The sequence below is a fragment of the Protopterus annectens genome, chromosome 9.part0 (assembly GCF_019279795.1).
Source record: "Protopterus annectens isolate FY-2018-M chromosome 9.part0, PAN1.0, whole genome shotgun sequence".
Classification (NCBI taxonomy): domain Eukaryota; kingdom Metazoa; phylum Chordata; order Ceratodontiformes; family Protopteridae; genus Protopterus; species Protopterus annectens.
This window is the reverse complement of record NC_056743.1, coordinates 1276105915-1276126045: the sequence shown is the minus strand read 5'-3', so window position 1 is coordinate 1276126045 and position 20131 is coordinate 1276105915. Positions and strand designations below refer to the sequence as shown.

Here is a 20131-nt window from a genome sequence, read left to right as displayed (position 1 = left end):
ATAGGTGCCAAACCAGGGATAAATTTCCAGTTTCCCATTCAATTGTCCAAGTTGCACTTGTATTGGATTAGGGAGGAACTGTGCTTCACATCAATGGGAAGCCTGTTCCATACACTGGATCGTCTCTGGGATACATACCTATCTCTCCAGCAGGTCCTATTTATATCACAGGCAAGGTTTAAGTCTGTAGAACAGGTCATCTGAGTATTTGAGTAGGATTTTTCTTTTGTAGAACATTGTAATTTAGATTATCTGGTATGTGTTTTTTTTGGCTTGTTTTTAAGACAACAGTTTAGAGCTTTTTTTTTTCTTGAGGACTGCATGTTAGGATTTGTTGAGTAATGTGTGGGCTGGTAATTGACACCATGAGCTGTTTAAACATGGGGATAGAAGAAGCCCCCTTCCTTTATTCCTGATTGAGATGAATGTGATCAGCATGCCACTTCCAGTTTTCTATAGCACTAAACTCGAGCAGGCCAGACACTGGACTACTTGCCATTCATCTGCTGTGTACCTATAATCCATGATTTGTGTCTTTGAGGTTAGCTGGTATAATAGGAACAAATGGAGAAAGCACAGATGCTGAAGGAGATGCATGTAACTGGGGAGACCAGGAGCTGAATGCCAGAGCTTCCATAGCTTGTGTGAAAGGAGGGGTAAAGGAAGCCATTATACTTCATCTGCGTTTGATTTTGAAGTTTTTCTTTTAAGGTGTGGTGGTTACTTTTTTTTTTTTTTTTTTTTTTTAATCTTTTTCTTATATTGCATTTGTTTTAAGTTTTTTGTTCATTTGGAGTTTTAAGCGGTCTTAACTGGGGTCGGTTAGAAAAAAAATTCCTTTGCAGATCGTGAATAACATCCAGCTAATTAGTGGGAGGAGCTGAGAAGCAGCATTCCTCTTTAACTAGAAATTTTTGGAGGCACCTTTATTTAGCTGGAGTGCTTATTTGACTTGCTTGCTTACTCGACTATTGCTGATCTCTGCATTTGATTTTTCCAACCCACCCAACTGTGTTTATCCTCTTAAACTTGGTGGCTTTTGAGTTGCCCGGACCTACTATTAATCTGATTTTGAAAACTCCTCTCAGTCCCATCTTATCAGCTCATTCTACTGAGTGCGGAGAGATCAGCTGGGAAGCCACACCCCTTACTCTTGTGTTTCCTTCTTTTCCACTTAAACAAAAACAATTCCATTCTGTTCAGCTGCTTTTACTGTATCTGTGCTTTTTCCAACTTTATTACTTTATTTTGCTTTTTGCTGTTTATTTTAAAAGTGTTCGGTTGCATTTGTTCGGCTGCATTTATTACTGCTAGTGACCAAACCAGATTGCAACTGTTGATGTCCTTCTATTCCAGTGTTGCAGTATTCTACTTGTGGGTTTACCCTTCTTCCTCTCCAGTTCATCCAGCCAGGTTTTCCAAAGATTTTCAGTCCCTCTTGGTGCGTCGGACATCTGACATGGCAGCAGAAACATGGGCCATAAAGGTGACATCTGCACGCACTAGCCCTCAGAACTTTTCAGCTGCCAGTCATATGCCAGGTGCTCCTGCTTCTTGCGGGCGTTGGATCGAAAAATGTTTCAGTTAAGTACCCCATTAGGGATTCTTTCAATCCTATTTTGTTGATATTGTTCATGTCGTCTGGTAAGGGCAAGTGCAAGTGTGGTCGCCAGATACCCCACAAAGACACCCACGACCAATGTCTCTTTTGTTTAGACAAGGAACGCGACCAGTAGAACTGCACAATTTGCTGTTTGTTTGTCCCCAAGACCTTACGTCGCCTGTTGCAGGCCTTACACCTATATCTAGAGAATCAGCGCTTAAAGCAATTAGCGTTAGGGATGGAGGTCGTGTCTGATGCCCTGGGTGAACCGCCTAAGAAGAGGGCCAAGTCCGTGTGGCCTACTTCATCTGCTGTGCCTCTCTCAACCATACCTCAGTCTATAATACACCAAAACAAGCGTTCGCCACAACTAGATAACCAAAACGAAAATAGCTTACGCCTACTGCTATGTATTCTTGGGAATCGGTACACACTTAATCCAGGATAAAGCAAAAAATACAAGATGATGGTAATCGTTGAATAAAATCCACTATTTAATTCGAAAAAACATACAGTCAGTTAAGCGCTTTCACCTGCATAGACTTTAGGCTTCCTCAGAACTAACTGCCATTAGCTACATACAAGTTTAAATAACTTTCTTGGCGCCAAATACGTTCATAAATTTTAAAGACATATCTCATAAAATACTATACAAGTACATTGCACTGTTATTAATAGTGACAAAATCATATATCAAATTAGTTCATTCTAAAATGATGTATGTAAATACTTTCTTATGTTACATTTTATATAAAAAGCTTTTCTTACATATATAAACTGTATTTATAAAAATTATTATTTCTAAAAATTATTACTTATAAAAACTGATACTTGTTGCTTATAAAAACTGATACTTGTTGCTTATAAAAACATAGGCAAGGTGGAGAGATAATATATTCTATATTATTAAATAACTGTGACTAAAATAATACAAAATAATAAAAATAAGACTTAATTCATTATTTCATAATAACAATTCAATGTAAATTTTTTTTAATTTTTATACTTTAATAAGGGTTTTACAGAAATATTATCATTCAATCCAGGGGGTGTGGAGGCATCTGTGTATAATTGCCACCACATTTCACGAAAAGATAAGAACCCTTTACAGTCACCCCCCTTAGGGTCTGGTCTAATAATGTCTACAATACCAAATGTGAATCTATACTCCTTTCCAAACTGTTTAATATGTCTGCTAAGTGCATTTTTTTCATCACCTTTTTTCATACAATACATGTGGTCATAAATTTGTCTATTAAAATGCCTTTCAGTCTTTCCAATATAGAAAGCTGGGCATGCACCACAAAGTGCAATATATAGACCACAAATTTTGTCTTACAATTTCCATGTCAGAATTTTATATTGGTTCTGGTGATGTTTTTCAAATTTACTTCGTCTTTTTCGAAACTTAAATAGCAGTAATTACAATTCCCACATCTATATGTGTGTGTATTAATATTAATTATTCTACTAGGGCCCCTCTCTAAAATTCTTTTAAGGTTCGGGCCCATTTTATATACAAAAGTTGGTTCAGTCCCTACTATATTGGAAATATAGGCATCAGTTTGGATAATATTCCAATTATTTCTTATAATATCCTTGATCTTAGTAACATGTGGTCCGTATTCCAATATACATGCCCTATTCAGTATTTTGGACATCAGGCTGGACGTGTTCCGTAAACTATAATTATGTGAACTTCCATATGCTAAACCCAATAATGGAGTGTATTTTATACCCCATTCCTTCACTACCTGCTTACTCACTTTCTCCATCATTTTAGTATCATATCCTCTGTCCTTAAATAACCTAGTTATAAAGTCGACTTCATCCAACATAAGTGCATAAGAAGATGTCATTCTTACAGCTCGTATCAATTGACCTTTAAAAATATTTTTCATCCTACTTTTAGGATGATTACTCGTAAATTCGAGGTAACTGTTAGAAAACGTTGCTTTTATATAAATTCTAGATAAATATTGATTTTTATTTTTGAAAATAAAAGTATCCAAATATGCCAAACCTGTATCATTTATTGACACAGTAAATTTGAGAAATTCACTACTAGAATTTATATACTCTAAAAATTGATGTAAATGTTCCACACTTCCCTCCCATAATATATAAATGTCATCCAGGAAGCGTGAATAGTATTTGATGTTCTTATAGAATTCACTTTGGAATATGGTTGATTCCTCCCAGTCTAGCATGACTAAATTCGCAAACACAGGGGCGCAAGCCGCCCCCATAGCTACACCTCTTTTTTGTCTAAAAATCTCCCCTTCATAATAAATATAATTATGATCAAGAATAATACTCATTAATTCCATAATTAGACAAACCTTGTCCCATTCGAAATCTGTGTATTTTCTCAAACTTCTGGCAAATGCTTCTAATCCCTCAGATTTCGGTATACATGTGTATAAATCTATTACATCTATTGTAACAAACAAAATATCATCCTTACACAATGTAATAGGATATTTTGAGAGAAATTCCCAAGAATCTTTCACTAGATGGGGAATTCTTTCATATATATTTTTCAACATGGTGTCAATTGTCACCCCTAGTGGGAAGATTTTTGATTTGCTTCCTGAGACGATTGGTCTAAATGGTGGATCGTTTATATTTTTGTGGACTTTTGGGATCCCTACTAGTGTGGCCATTATTGGGTGTTCTATTCTTAAATAGTTATATATATCCAAATCAATTTGTTTATGTATTAAAAATTCCTCAATGTACATATTGGTCTTTCTATAAGCTACGTTAACTTCATTTAGTGAAACCACATCATAATTATCAGTAGAGTGTAATATAAAAATCCTAGAGGTATAGTTAAGCTGATCATATAAAACTATACCGCCACCCTTATCTGGTTTCATCACTCGAACAGATCTATCATTCCTCAATTCAGTTAGTTATTTCTTCCTCCCTAGATAGATTATTTGTTCCTTTTTTACCTCTAAGTTTGTTATTTAATTGATAAATCTGTTGAATGACAGATTTTTCATAAACACCTACTGTTGGGTGGTATACAGGAATAAATGTACTTTTCTTTTTAAGTACCTTTAGACTGCTGTCCACGTTCACTCCAATATCCTCTTGTTTGTTATTAAACATAATAGCAAGGTTTAGCTTCCTAGTAAACAGTTTTACTTGACTAATATTATCTACCACTTTAAAATTAGTTGTTGGAATGTATTTAAAGAATACATAGCAGTAGGCGTAAGCTATTTTCGTTTTGGATACCTCAGTCTATAGCAGATGTCAGCTTGGCTGAGGATCCGGCATCCACCAATGTCGATAAAGCGGGTACCTTTGAGGAAGCTGCACAATCTTGAATGGACGGCACTTCCACAGAGGAACTACAGGCGCCTTCCCTAGATGCTGGGGGGGGCAGCTTTCACTCCGAGCCCGTCGGACACTGCCTCCACTTTTCTGATGCCTGACCCTAGGCCTGTCTCCACTCGTACACCTGCTAGGTCTTTAAAGAAAAAGCAAAAAACTAGACACCTCACTCCGACCCTGAAAGCATGCCTGACTGGCAGGCCTTCAGCCAGAGTTTGTTTAATGTCTTCATGGCCCTTAGGCTTCCTGCTGAAGCCTCTGCCACCACTCCTCCCCTTCTTAGCCCTAGGCCTCACACTACTGAAAGGAGGGCAGATTAGGCTGAAGAAGAGGATCTTTCTGATTCTTCTGAGGAATCCCTATCTTATTCCTCGCAGATATCTCCTCTGGGATATGGATCTCCTGAAGAGGGCTATGTCGAACCTCACTCCCTTGTTGAGGACGTAACGTTTAGGGAAGCAATTAATATGATTAAAGACCACTTCAAGTGGCAATCCTCTGATATGACTGAAGTACAAAAAAGGTTTTATGGACCTGATCCGAATGGACTGTCCTAGTCTTCCTGCTATATACCCCCTATTCAACCTGCATTCTTGGATGCATTTGCCTCTCCATCCATCAGCCCAGATTCCTAGCCCCCAGCTCCTCACAGGGCAGATAGACTCTATAAAGTGTCTGAAATAGAACATTTTCTCTTTAAGTGCCCTCCTGCCGACCCGGCCACTATCTTCATCTCTTCTGATAGGGCCTCCAAGCTCCTTCTGACCACTGCTGTCCTTCCTGCTGATAAGGACAGCAAGACCATGGAGAGGCTAGGAAAGAAAATGTACACCCCCGCTAACCTTGCATTCAGGGCCACTAACTACCAGACTCGCATGACTAAATACTCAACTCTGCTGGATAAAGCCACTAAGGACCTAGATGATATTCCTGACTTTGCAGCCAAAGCCTCTGTCTTCCCTGCTAGCCCGCATCTCTCAAGTGAATAAACACTCTTTAAAATGCAGTTATGATGCAGCTGAAGCTTCCGCCAGGTCAGCAGCATCAGCTTCAGTACTCAGAAGGTACTCATGGCTGCGACTTCAGCCTCTCCCCGATGACTTCAGGGCCAAACTTCTTGACGCGCCCCTGGACAATTCTGTCCTATTTGGTGCAAAAGTGGCTGATCTGTTTAAATCCTTGCAACAGAAAGGTAAAGAGCTACAGGACTTAAAGCACCTCCTAGTTTTGTCCATTCCCAAGTTCCAGAGGAACTACCCATGCAAGACACAGTTCCTCAGGAAAACCTCCAGGCTCACAGCTCTGCCTAGGTCTAGAAGACTCCCTAGAAGGCAACCTCCTCAGTCTAAACCTTCTCAGCCCTCCAACCAAAGGCCCCCTTTCCTGATAGAGCAGGTAGTATCTGACTGCCTGTCAGTACTACAACCTCCACCCCCTTCCACCATTCCCCTATCCACCAGCTTCTCTCACTGTCTCCTTATGTGGTCTCTCATTACCACAGAGAAGTGGGTCCTGTCCATCATTCAAAACAGATACTTCTTGTCCTGGATCACCTTCCCAACAAAACAGGTTATCCCGCTGCCTCTTCCCAGCCAGTTTACCCCTTCTACATCAGGTCCTGAAAAACCTACTGTTACAAGGCACCATAGAACCAGTACCTCCACAGGAAAGAAGAAAAGGATTCTACTCCAGAATAATTTTGGTGCCCAGAAAGGAAGGACCATGGAGGCCAATCTTAGACCTCTCACGTCTCAATCCCGTCCTGAGAGTTCCTGCATTCAGGATGCCCACCCTCCCTATCCTCTTCCCCTCTCATCTTTCCTCAGGGCTTCATGGCTATCTTGGATGTAAAGGATGCCTACCTTCACATACCCATAAAGTCCACCTTCAGAAAATACCCCCGGTTCATGGCAGACTCATCTCATTTTCAGTTCTGTGCCTTGCCCTTTGGACTTTCTACTGCCCCCAGGATATTTACAAAATGCCCGTCTCCAATCATCACTTATTGCAGGGCAAAATGTATTCAGATATTCCCATACTTAGAAGATCTTCTAATCCAGGCAGAAGACCAGGCAACTCTTCTGAGCCACTGCCAGGACCTCCTGATAAACTACCCAAAATCTCACCTCAGTCCCACGCAGGACATTGTCTTCCTGGGATCCAGGATCAGGACAGACATCATGAAGGCTTTCCTCCCAGCAGAAAAGGTGGTATCCCTTTCTCACCACCTTCTTACAGCCCTGCAAGCTACGGAGCTAACTGTAAGACGATTCCTGAGACTGTTAGGGTACATGGCAGCTACCATTCCCATGCCCCCCCTAGCAAGGATGCACATGAGGAAATTGCAGTGATACCTTTGGTTGGTGTGGACCCAGCACTCCCATCCTCTGGAGTTCAGAATTCAACTTCTCCCTTGTTTACATAAAGAACTGAAATGGTAGCTTGCTCAGGTAACCCAGGCATCCCACTGCAAACTCCCTCTTCCTCCCAGACTATGCACTTAGATGCCTCAGATCTGGACTGGGGAGCAAATCTGGGGCAAGAGAAGTACAAGGTTTGTGGATGGACAGACACAAAACGAGACCATATAAATGTCAGAGAAATGAGTGCCATCCTCCTTGCTCTACAGGCCTTCCAAACCTACCTAGAGCAGGAGCCTCTAAACATATTTGTAGACAACACCACAGTTCTGTGGTATCTCAACAAGCAGGGGGGGACCAAGTCTTACCTTCTATGTATATTAGCTCTGCAAGTGAGTGAACTGGCTACCTCTAAGGGGATTTCCATCCAGGCAGCCTACAGTCCATCCCTGAATAACTCACAGTCAGATCACCTAACCAGAACTGTTTCAAACAACCACAAATGGATGCTGCAAAGGGATGTATTCTTTATCTGGTCCACAGGTGGGGTATTCCACAAATAGACCTGTTCACCTCCTCCATAAACAGGCAACTTCCTGGCTATTGCACCAGGGCATCAGACCCCAAGGCATTAGCAACAGATGCCTTCTCGATAACATTGAAGGGGAAATTCCTGTTTGCATTTCCCCCCCTTCCCTCTGATTCAAATGGTCCTGCTGAAAATTCAGCAGGACTCGCTGAAACTCTTGCTGGTGACTCCCTACTGGCAAAGACTGCATTGGTTTCACCCTTCTTCTTCACCTGTCCAAGGGCAATCACCACAAGTTACCCCCCTCAGTGGACCTGCTCACACAGCACAAGGGGACTCAGATACATCCACAGTGGCAATCCCTACACCTCACTATGTGGTGGATAGGATTTTGATCCCTTTAGATGCCTGTATAATGAGGACGTGCTGACTGTCCTGCAGGAGGCCAGGAAACCTAACACTAGGAAATTCCATCTCTCTAAATGGGAAAGGTTTTCTATCTGGTGTCATAAAAGACAGTTGGATCTGCTGGAAAGGGATATGCCTCTCATCCTGTCATACCTGTGTGAGCTCATGCAGACAGGGTTGTATTGCTCATCCCTGAAGGCACACCTGTCTGCTGTCTCTGCCTGCCTTCCCATGGATTTCCCCTTTCATCCAGACTCCCCACCAAACATTTCCTCAAGGGTGTATTGCACATGAGACCATCCAGGAAACCATCTTCCCCTCCCTGGGACCTTAACTGTGTTCTAGAGCAACTCACTGTAGCTCCTTTTTGAACAAGCAGACAAAGCCCCCTGAAAGTTTTGCACATTGAAAACTGTATTGCTGGTTGCCCTGACCTCTGCCAGAAGGGTTTCTGAATTGCAAGTTATTATGGCTTCTCCACCTTTCCTAATTTTACACCTGGACAGGGTGACCCTCAGGACAAACCCGTCATTCATTCCCAAAGTGGTGAATGACCTTTCCTTGAACCAGGCCATTCACCTACCTATCTTCTTCCCTAACTCACAGGAGGATAGTGAAAGTGCTGCATTCCCTAGACGTCCACAGACAACTTCGGTTTTACCTAAATAAAACCAAACCTTTTAGAAAATCTGACCAGCTGTTTGTCTCCTTCCACCCCAGGGTCTTGGGGAAACCAGTGAGCAAACAAACCATTTTGGCTGGGATCTCCTGGGCCATCTCTTTCTGCTACTTTCACCATGGCAAGACCTTGCAAGGCAATGTCAAGGTCCACTCCACCAGAGCCATAGCCTTTTTTTTCTGGATCCTTCTTTAAAGGACTAGACACTAACTCTATACTGGAGGCAGCCACTTGGTCCTCAGTTCACACCTTCACCAAACACTACAAACTGGACAATATCTCCAGAGCTAGGGCGGGGTTTGCCAGAGCTGTCTTACATGGATTCCTGGAAACTTCAACTAGGCCACCTCCCATACCCGAGTGAACTGTGTTACTCACACACAAGTAGAATACTGCAGCACTGGAATAGAAGGGCATAGGAAAGTTGTGTAAAATCTAACCATAGCCATAGATGGCCTCTTCCATGTTGCAGTATGCCCCCCCTCCCATCTTCCCCTCTTGTATTACTGCATTTGCTCTCCTGGGTGACACTGGACAGCCTATGCCTTCACAGGACTGTCTCCGACCGGGGCTTCTTATGTTCTGAGGGCTGGTGGTGTGTGCAGATGCCACCTTTATGACCCCACGTACCTGCTGCCACGTCAGACATCCGATGCACCAATAGGGACTGAAATCTTTGGAAAACCTGGCCGGACAAACCGGAGAGGAAGAAGGGTAAACCCACAAGTAGAGTACTGTAACATGGAAGAGAGGGACATCTATGCTTATGGTAAGATTTTACACAACTTTCCTTTCTAAGCCTCTTGGTTTTGATTTCAGCATTTGGCTTCAAACTAGTTGTCTTATATAAGGAAGTTTGGTGGTCTACACTGTTGTAGCAGGAGTGGTAGTTTTAAATCCTTAGTTGGGAATTGCTGGTTGAAGGCTTATTGTGTCTGTTATTCTAAAAGTGTATTAGTTCTGGTTTAAGCTCTTCGGCTTCAGAACAGTTATTTTACATTAAGAAAGTTTGTGGCCTACACTCATGTGGGAGGAGAGGGTAGCCTCCGCCCTTCTGAACTGGGAATTGGTGCTTGAAGGTTTATTGTGCCTGTTATTCTTAGTATATTTGGTCTAGTTTAATCTCAAGTGGAGCTGCTCTGTGTTTGAAGTCCTTTGCCAGAGGTCAAATGTGTTTCTACTAGAGTCCATATCATCCAAAGCTAAGAACAAGAAATTAAGCTTATTTTGAATTTGATCTGCAGTTTTCAATCTGTATTTTACTGCTTTACTGCATGAATTAGTGCCTTTTGGACTGTTTTTACTGTTTGTGCCTGCTTATTACCTGCTTTTGTTTTGCACTGAAGTATTGTGTAGTTACCATAAACTAGATCCAGACTTGCTGAATCTAACCTGTTTTTCATACATTTTAACTCAAATCCAATGATTTTACATTAAGAAGGGCTCCCCTGCGCCCTTGTGGCAGAAAAGTGTTGGATATAGCCTTGTCTGAGCTGGAGATTGCTGGAGGAAGGATCACTGGGTGATTTCCTATTGGCAGACTAGTTTAAAACTGTTAAATTTCACCTGTATATAAGCCTCCCATTTGCACATAGCTGCGCACCGCTCAGTGGAGGTTAGCGGTAACTTGCATAGTTGCAAATGCCTAGAAACTATTTTTTTGCTAGACGCCAGTCAGTGAAACCCTCCCAGGTTCCCTGTTGCTCTGGAGGCAAAGCAGCTGAGCACTGAGCAGCGTCACCTCTCTTTTCATCCCTGATCTTATATAGAACAAGTCCCCTTGTTTATCCCAGAGCAATAGCTTTTCTAATTTGCCCTCTCACAAATTAGTACTTAAGAATTACCTACTACTATGAACAGTCAGTTTCCCAACATTTCTCCAGCCTGCCTGCCTGACATGGGCATCTTGAGGGAATGCAGCAATTACCTCATGTATACTGACAACCACTTGCTCTTAAAGCAAAAGTATGTGAGAGATGTAACTGTACCATAAAACTAGAGTCATTCCTCTCATGTAACAGTAAACATGATATCAAACAGGTTATCAGTGTACACGCACCTCCACTCACACAAGATAAGGTCAAGACACGTAAACCCACAGATGTGGAGGTCCTCGCTAAGAGCCTACCAAAAGACCAGAGACCTCCCAAGTACAAACAACCTATAAATACTGGTACACAAACAGAAACCACCACTACAACCAACACACACATCACTGTCTTAAGTCCCTAATGCAAAACACCTCAAAACCTAATGTCCTAGTCATGGGCGACTCAGTAGTGAGATGCACTGATGTCCCCCCTCACCAGATTGGATGAGGAAAAGGTCATGGTCAGGTGCCAGGGTATGTCAAATCATGCACTGACTTAAGTCACTTAGTAACAATTACTGTCATGACTCTGCCATACGTAAAAATCCACTGCCAATCATTAGTGGACTGGAGTTCCGCTGTGGCAACCCCTAACTGGGAAAAGCCGAAAGACACAAATAAACTCTTCCATACTACATGTTGGAGTGAGTGAATTTGAGACATGCATGTCTGGACTACATGACGAGAGACATGACTGAACACAGAATTTGTCCCAAGCGGTTATCTCCCTAGCCATAAGCAGCATTCTAGCTTCTCCTAGGATGATGCCACAATACAGACAAAAAAAATGATTTATTTCAATAATTGACTTAGCTTCTGGTATTACTCCAGGAGGATCCAGTATCTGACAACCTGGGAAGACATCGTCAACAGATCATGCTGCTTTACCGGAGATGGCCTTAACCTGTCTCCTCAAGGCTTTCGGATACTGGCAAAGACACTTGCCTCCACCATAGTGCCTTTTTTAGGCAATGTTAAAATAACAAAACTTCCGATGTAAAGAAATCCACTAGAGACAAACTGAAGGTCATGTTGCTTAATGCTAGGAGCCTAAACAGTAGACTGCACATCCTGGAAACACTTCACCTTGGAAGATGCTGACGTCTGTGCAGTCACCCATACTTGATTCAAGGCCATAGAGAGCACCCCGGCCATACAAGGTTTTAATACCTTTCACACATGCAGACCTCAAAACGAGCTTGAAACAAAGGTGAAGTTGTATCCATATTCATTAAATCCAAGTACTACACACACACACACACACACACACATATATATATATATATATATATATATATATATATATATATATATATATATATAGAGCTGTGTACCCGCGGTGGTGGTGCTGCTGTAGCGTTGTCGCCTCACAGTAAGATGCTGTCTGGTTCGATTCTCAGCTAGAGCATCATCTGCGTGGAGATATGCGTGAATGGGCGTACCTTCATTGAAGGTTGTGCGTCAGGCCTGGCAAGCCGGTACATAAAAATCAACTGCCAATCATTAGCGGACCGGAGTTCCGCTGTGGCGACCCCTAACCGGGAAAAGCCGAAAGACACAAAACTTGTTATTGATTAAGAATTTTTATAAATAGGTACTTCATCTCCTATATATACAGGAAGCCCACATGTTCCAATAGTCTATTATATTTCACTAGCTCTCACCCCTTTTCACATAAAAAGGTAGTTGTGAAAGGAAATCTGATTAGGGCAGCTTGGATGACAACACTGGAGTGTCATTTCAAGGCCTTTTATTAAAGGGTATGTTTCTAAGGAGAGCATACCCTGACTCTTTAGTGAATGAGTTAATTTTAGAAGTTAAGACCAAGTTTGGGGTTATGGTAATTTTGTATCTTAAACAATAGGTTATAAAGCACAACTGTACCTAATCAGTATGTGGCGGTTAACACGCACGATAGCCAATGTTGATTATAAGGCTTTCTTAATTACATTTAACTTGGATAGTGGGGCTATTATAACATATTTTTGAGAAAACTTGGAATATCCTGTGGAAAGACAGAAATGTTTTGGAGAAAGTGGGAGAACATCCTGTGATAGTGTATAGAAAAGGTAGTAATTTAATATTTTCTGAAGCAGGAAATTATACCATTAATAGGATTCAAGTGTGGCCAAGTCTGGGAGATGTAAATATTGTAATTATATACAAACTGGTTATTAGTTTACAATGGCTGGGCAACTATTCCATTTTAGGAATAAATTTCATTGCAATAGTTCAGATGTAGTGTATGCAGCCTTATGCCAGGAATGTGAAAGCTTTTACATTGGGAAGACTTGAACGTAAATTATGGGAACAGAACTAGGAACAAATTTACGAGATAAAGAGAGTGGCACAAATGCACTTTATATAGACATAAGGGACTTTCCAGAGCATTCCTTTAAGTCTGTAGTTTTGGAGCAGATAATACAGTCAGCTAGAGAAGGATCATTGCTAGTATATTTAGAGAAAAGCAAATTATATTGGCAGCTATTTTGGAATGCATACAACTCATCTGGCCTGAATGAGCATGTTGCTATTGTGCCTTTAATGAAGCTTAAAAGCATTAAAAATATATAGGATGATTTTAAGCTTATTGAATTTTAAGTATACAGTGGATATAAAAAGTTTACACACCCCTGTTAAAATGCCAGGTTTTTGTGATATAAAAAAATGAGACCACAATAAATAATTTCAAAGCTTTTCCCACCTTTAATGTGACCTATAACCTGACCAATTCAATTGAAAAATCTGTTAAGGGAAAAAAATAAATAAACTTAAAATAAGCTGGTTTCATAAGTGTATGCACCCTTAAAATAATATCTTGTTGAAGCACCTTTTGATTTAATTAAAACATTCAGTCTTCTTGAGTATACACCTCTCTGATTAACCCCAAATAAAGTTCTGCTGTCCTAGTAGGATTTTTCTGACATTTACTCAGCTGCCTGCTACAGCAAAAGTTTTGAAATGATTTATTGTGGTCTCATTTTTTTATATCACAAAAACCTGACATTTTAACAGGGATGTGTACACTTTTTATATCCACTGTATTTGCATTTAAATTTGGATTGGTGGATGATGTTTACCATTTTTTTACAAGATATATTTAATTTTTACTATTTATATTTTTTATACTTTTTATTCGCTAATTTTTATTTATTCATGGAATTTTATTCAATGCATGTAAAATTTAGTGAAGATAAGTTTTGCATAGTATTGCTGCAATTTCATTTTATGCTGTTGCTTTATGACTTTAAATCTTAACTATTATCATGTGACTTTTTAAGCTGTTTAAGAAGGAGGTTTTTGTGCTTGTGTTTTATCTGTAGAAGTTTTACAATAAGTAGAATGAAAGTGCTTATCAGTACATTTTTAATAAAGGATTATCGTTTGGTGAATGAACCAAAGCAGCATGGTATTCTGTTCCTTAAGCTTTAGTTTGTGCTCATGTTTGTCTTTTGTTCCTTGGGAAATCGCTAACCTGCTAGCTGACAGATTTGGCAATAACTTCACCCCCTGTCCCCACCAGCCATTCCCCAAAGCATTCCTGACACTAGTCCTCTACCAAGTATCTCCAAAGAACAGGTCATACAGGTGCTTTCCATGGCCAAACATATGGCCTCTGTGGAACCAGATAACATCCCAGGTTGCTTACTTAAACAATCTAAAACAGGATCTAGTTGCACCACTTGGCACTCTTTAACCATAGCTTGGGCACTGACTTTGTTCCAGCAGAGTGAAAAACAGCAACAGTAATCACCTAGCACAAAGGGGGTCTATCAACTGGCCTAGGAAACTATCGACTCTTAACCTAACCATCCTTATTTATAAGGGCATGGAAAGAATCATCATGGACCTTGTCAACAAGGGTACAGGTGACCTTCAAACTCTTGACCTGACCCAGTTTGGTTTAGTCAAGGGTAGGGTAGATGTCCTTCTATTCCCGTGTTGGAGTATTCTGCATATGGGTTTACCCTTCAGTGTCTCCTTCGTACGGCCAGTATCCAAAAGCTTTCAGTCCCTGTGTGGTGTGTGAGACGTCTGACATAGGCGAGATTTTGTGGGCCATAAAGGTGACGGCACGCACCAGCCCTCGGAACTTTTCAGCCACCAGTCGTACCCCAGGTGTTTCTGCTACCGTTGATGTCTAATTCATTTATCAGATAACTTATCCCCGTTGGGGACCTTTTAAGTCCTAAAAATTAGTATTGCTTATTCATGTCATCCAAGAAGGGTAAGTGTCAGTGCGGCTGCCAAATCCCTCATAAGGACGCCCATGTTAAGTGCATTTTCTGTTTGGAACGGGTGCACTACCATAGGGCCTGCCCGACTTGCCAGACATTCGTGCCTAAACATTGCATAGTCACTTGCATGTGCTTGATCTTTATCTTGAAAACCAATGTTTGAAGCAGCTTACGTTATGGATGAAGGGCTCCTCAGATGTCTTTGCAGAACTGCCAAAAAAGGCCAGGACCTTACGGCCTTTGCCTATTGCTGAGCTTGTTCCATCCGATCCCCAACCTGTGGCCGATAGAGGCTTGATTTCTGGATCTGGACCCGGATCTGCCACTCCAGAGGTTGAGGGTACCTCTCAAGATGCAGCACTATTCTTAGGCAGGAGCATGTCTGCAGAGGCTATTCTGGTGCCAGTATCCAACGCCGGGAGGGAACCTGCATTTTCTGAGGAACCATCTGAGCTGTCCAACCCTTGCAATCTCTGATTTCTAGACAGATGTCCACAGGCCCTCTTAGAAGAGGAGAAAAGAGGAAACACATTCCTCCCTCTGCAGAAAGTATGCCTGATTGGCAGGCTTTCAGTCAAAGCCTTTTCAGTGTTCCTGGTTCCACCTGTCCTGAGCCCTAGGCCTCCACCTACTGACAGTGACTAGGGAAGAAGAAGTTCTTTCAGATTCCTCTGAGAAATCTCTTTCTTACACCTCCCAACTATCCTCCCCCTTGGGATAATGGATCCCCAGAGGAAAAGTCAGTGGACCCTGACTCCCCAGCTGAAGTCATGACCTTTAGTGAGACAATAAGCAGGATGAAGGATCACTTTAAATGGGAATCCTCAGAAATGACTGAGGTACAAAAGATGTACTACAACCTCATACAAATGGAATCCCCCAGCCCATCTGCTGTTCCTCCTATCCTGCCTGCATTTTTAGATGCCTTTTTTTTCTGCATCTCTGAACCCTGACTCCCAACCTCATGCCCCATGCAGAGCAGACAGGCAGGTTTTATAAGATGCTTGAACACTGTTAAGCATCTGCTTAAGTGCCCACCAGCTGATCCTGCCCATTTATCAGTCTCTACAGACAAAGCTTCCACACTCCTCCCTACTATCACCATTCTCCCAGCTGACAGAGAGCAAGACAATGGAAAGGATGGGCAAAAGATACGTACCTCTGCTACCTTGGCCTTCAGAGCTACAAACTACCAGACCCACATGGCCAAGTATACCTTGTTCCTCTTAGAATCTGCCACCAACCACCTGGTAGATATTCCAGACAGGCCTGCCAAAGCTTCATTGCCCTCTCTCCTGGCTCTCTCCTTCCAGGTCACCCGACACTCTATCCAGTGTACCTATGATGCTGCTGAATCCTCTGCCAGGTCAGCAGCATCAGCATCTGCAGATACTTCTGGCTTTGCCTACAACCTCTGCCAGATGATTTTGGGGCAAAGCTCAGTGATGATGCTCTGGATAATGCTGCACTCTTTGGTATTAAAGTTGGCAGACCTTTTCAAATCCCTGCAACAAAAGGGAAAAGAAATGCAGGACCTGAAACATTTACTGGTTTCATCTAACCCTTAGTTTCACAGAAACTGTCCAGCCAAAACCCAGTTTATTAAAAAGCACTCCCGCCCTGCTCCTCCGTTAAGGCCTCGTAAGCCCACAAGGAAATAACCCCTTCCAGCTAGACCATCCCCCCTCTAGCCAGAGGACTCCCTATCAGGACAGGGCAGGTAGTATCTGACTACCTGCCACCCCTGCCTGCTCCTCCCCCTCCTTCTGTACCATTGTCCGCTTGCCTCTCACTCTCTCCCTGTTTGGACCCATCTCACCTCAGACAAGTGGGTCCTGTCTATACTAAAAAATGTTTATTTTATGTTCTGAATCTCTCCTCCCATAGAGCCAGGCATACCTCTACCACCTACTCAGCAACTGCACTTCTTGCGACCGATAGTCCAGGCCCTGTTAAATCAGGGTACCATAGAGACGGTCCCCTCTACTGCAAAAGGAAGAAGATTCTACTCGAGGCTTTTCCTGATCCCCAGGAAAGATGGTCCCTGGAGACCCATTCTAGACCTCTCCTATCTCAACCTTTTTCTAAACATCCCTACCTTCAAAATGCTAAATCTGCCAACCCTTTTCCCTCTCATTATTCCACAAGGATTCCTGGCTACTTTAGATATAAAGGATGCTTACCTCCACATCCCTGTCAAGCCCTCCGACAGGAAATACTTGAGATTCTCAATGGGTTCCTCTCACTTGCAATTTTCTGCCTTGCCCATTGGACTCTCCACTGCACCCAGAATCTTTACCAAATGCTTGGCACCTGTGGTGGCTTACTGCAGGACAAAGGGAATACAAATATTCCCCTACCTGGACGACATACTTATCCAGGCTGCCAGCCAAGAAACCCTACAAGGGCACTTTCAGTATGTGTAACACAAACAAGAAAAAAAACAGACTAGTAAACCATCAAGTAGATAGCGTGAACCAGGAATCCAGGACGCCAAATTAGTTGTTTAAAACACACTCCATCTTTATTCACCAAATAGTTTTAGCGCTTTCATCTCTTCGAAAGAGACTTCATCAGAAACAAAGATCTTAATTAATTAACACTTTATATAGTATTACCAATTAATGACATCACAAAACCTATAAATATTTAAAGCACTAGATATATTTCAAACCTATAATGTTTAAAAAACATTGTTAAAAAGTTTTTTTGACATTGGCACAAAAGGTCTAAACCACAATCAACTAATAAAAATATAAATTTTTATATTTGTATAAGAATATATGTGTTGTAAATATAATATAGTATATATGCAATATTAAAACCTCTAAATACTGAAGTGCAAAAATATATTATAAATGTATTTGATAAACTTATCTGAAAATAAACCAAAAAAAATATAAATAAATTATTTTTTATATACAGTAAATTCATAAATTCATAAATTATTGGACCTTTCTATTAAAAAGGGTACCAATGAAACAGATTCATTAAGGCCCGGAGGGTACATGGAAGCCAATCTGAACTGCCACTGGCTTTCTTTCTTTTTCAAAAGATTCTTCCCGTCCCCACCTCTAATATCAATCTTGACTGTATCCAAAATACCAAACACAAACTTATCAAAACCATTACAAACTGTACTGTGGTTATACAATGCATTTGTATTTTTACTTGTCCTTATCTCATAAAGATGTTCATAAATTCTGTTTTTTAAAAGACGCTCTGTTTTCCCCACATAGAACTGTTTGCAGGTATTACATATTGCAAGATAAATGACCCCCCTGGTATTACAATTACCCTGCTTAAAATGTACCCTGCTCTTCATAATATTATTCAATATTACTATGGGTTCAGTATTGATGAAGGAACAATAGTGACACATACCACATCTTCTTGTCCCCTCATTTACCTTGATGTTGTCACATCTTATTTTCTAACATTTGTTTCATATTTTTACCCACCCTGGTCACAAATGTTGGTTTACTACCAACCTTGTTGTATATGTCTGTATTGGTTCTTAATATGTTCCAATTTCTCACAAAAATACTTTTAATAGCTGGTGTTCTCATATTGTGAGTAAGGACACAGACTGTTTTGGAGTTACAACTGAAAATGGAACTATTATTTCTCCTATTCTCTCCCAATAAATCAGGTCCAGTAGCTGTACCTAAAAGAGGTAAATATTTATGCCCCCATGAATTGTATATATCCTGTAAGGTAGAATTAATTAAATTCAAAGGGTATCCTCTCTCTAAAAACATTTTCTTTAATAAATCAAATTCAATATCCAAGTCTTTTTGGTTAGAAGTCATCCTAGCAATCCTAATTACCTGACCTTTAATAATACTTATTTTTTGTACTAAGGGGTGATTACTTTCAAAATGCAAGTAGGCGTTACAGAATGTCTTTTTTCTAAAGATTTTAGATTCAAAACGTTTATTTTGTATATCCTTAGTTATTAAGGTATCTAAATAACTAATACCTATATCATTGTATTGAAAAGTAAAAGACAAAAAATCTGTACTTGAATTGATATGATTAATAAAACTATATATTTCATCTTCCACCCCCCCCCCCACAAAATAAATATGTCGTCAAGGTAGCGAAGATATAGTTTAATATGGGACCAAAAAGGGCCCCCAAATACATGTTGAATCTCCCAACCAAGTAAAACCAAATTAGAATAGACAGGTGATCAAGTTGCACCCATGGGAACTCCAGTAATTTGCTGATAAAATTCCCCCTCAAACCATAAAAAATTATTGTCTAACACAAAGTTCATAAATTCACAAATAAGCTTCACTCTGTCATTTTCCATTTTCCAGGCACTTTCAGTATGTGGTGACCCTCCTTCAATCACTGGGATTTCAGATAAACCTACCAAAATTCCATCTTCAACCACCACAAGGTATTGTATTCCTTGGGTGCAGGATCCGCTCAGATCTCATGGAGGCATACCTACCCCCACCAAAAGCGAGTTCCTTGACAGAACATCTTCTCTTGGTCCTTCACTTCACAGAGTTGACTGCAAGGCAGTACCTCAAACTTCTGGGCTACATGGCAGCCACCATACCCATGCTTCCTTTAGCAAGACTGCACATGAGAAAGCTACAGTGGTACCTTCGGTCAATCTGGAAGCAGCACAACCAGCCTCTGGACCACATTTTGCCCCTTCTTCCTTGCCTAAAAAAAGGAAGTACTATGGTGGTTGGCTCAGGTAAATCACAACCCAGGCCTTCCTCTCCAGCCACCTCAACCCACTCCAGTCATGTACACAAATGCCTCAGACCTGGGGTGGGGAGCCACCCTCAGCCACCGACAGGTGCAGGACCTGTGGCCATAGCACCCCGAATCGGAACACATCAGTGCCAGAGAGATGAGAGCAATCCTCCTAGCCCTCCAGACATTTCTCCTTTTGTTACAAAAGGGGCCACTGTACTGCAGTATATCAACAAGCAGGGAGGGACCAAGTCCTGCCTGCACTGCAGACTGGCCCTTTTTGTTTTGGAATTGGCCACCTCACGGGGAATCACCCTGCAGGCAACCTACATTCCCTCTCTCCACAACACACTGGCAGATTATTTCTGCAGAACCAG

General features: G+C 41.3%; 1 protein-coding gene across 2 annotated transcripts in view; it reads left to right on the top strand.

The window, feature by feature from the left end:
* Positions 1 to 20131, top strand: part of SNRNP200 (small nuclear ribonucleoprotein U5 subunit 200) — a 1344735-nt gene that overhangs the window by 1003044 nt on the left and 321560 nt on the right. The window lies entirely within an intron of this gene.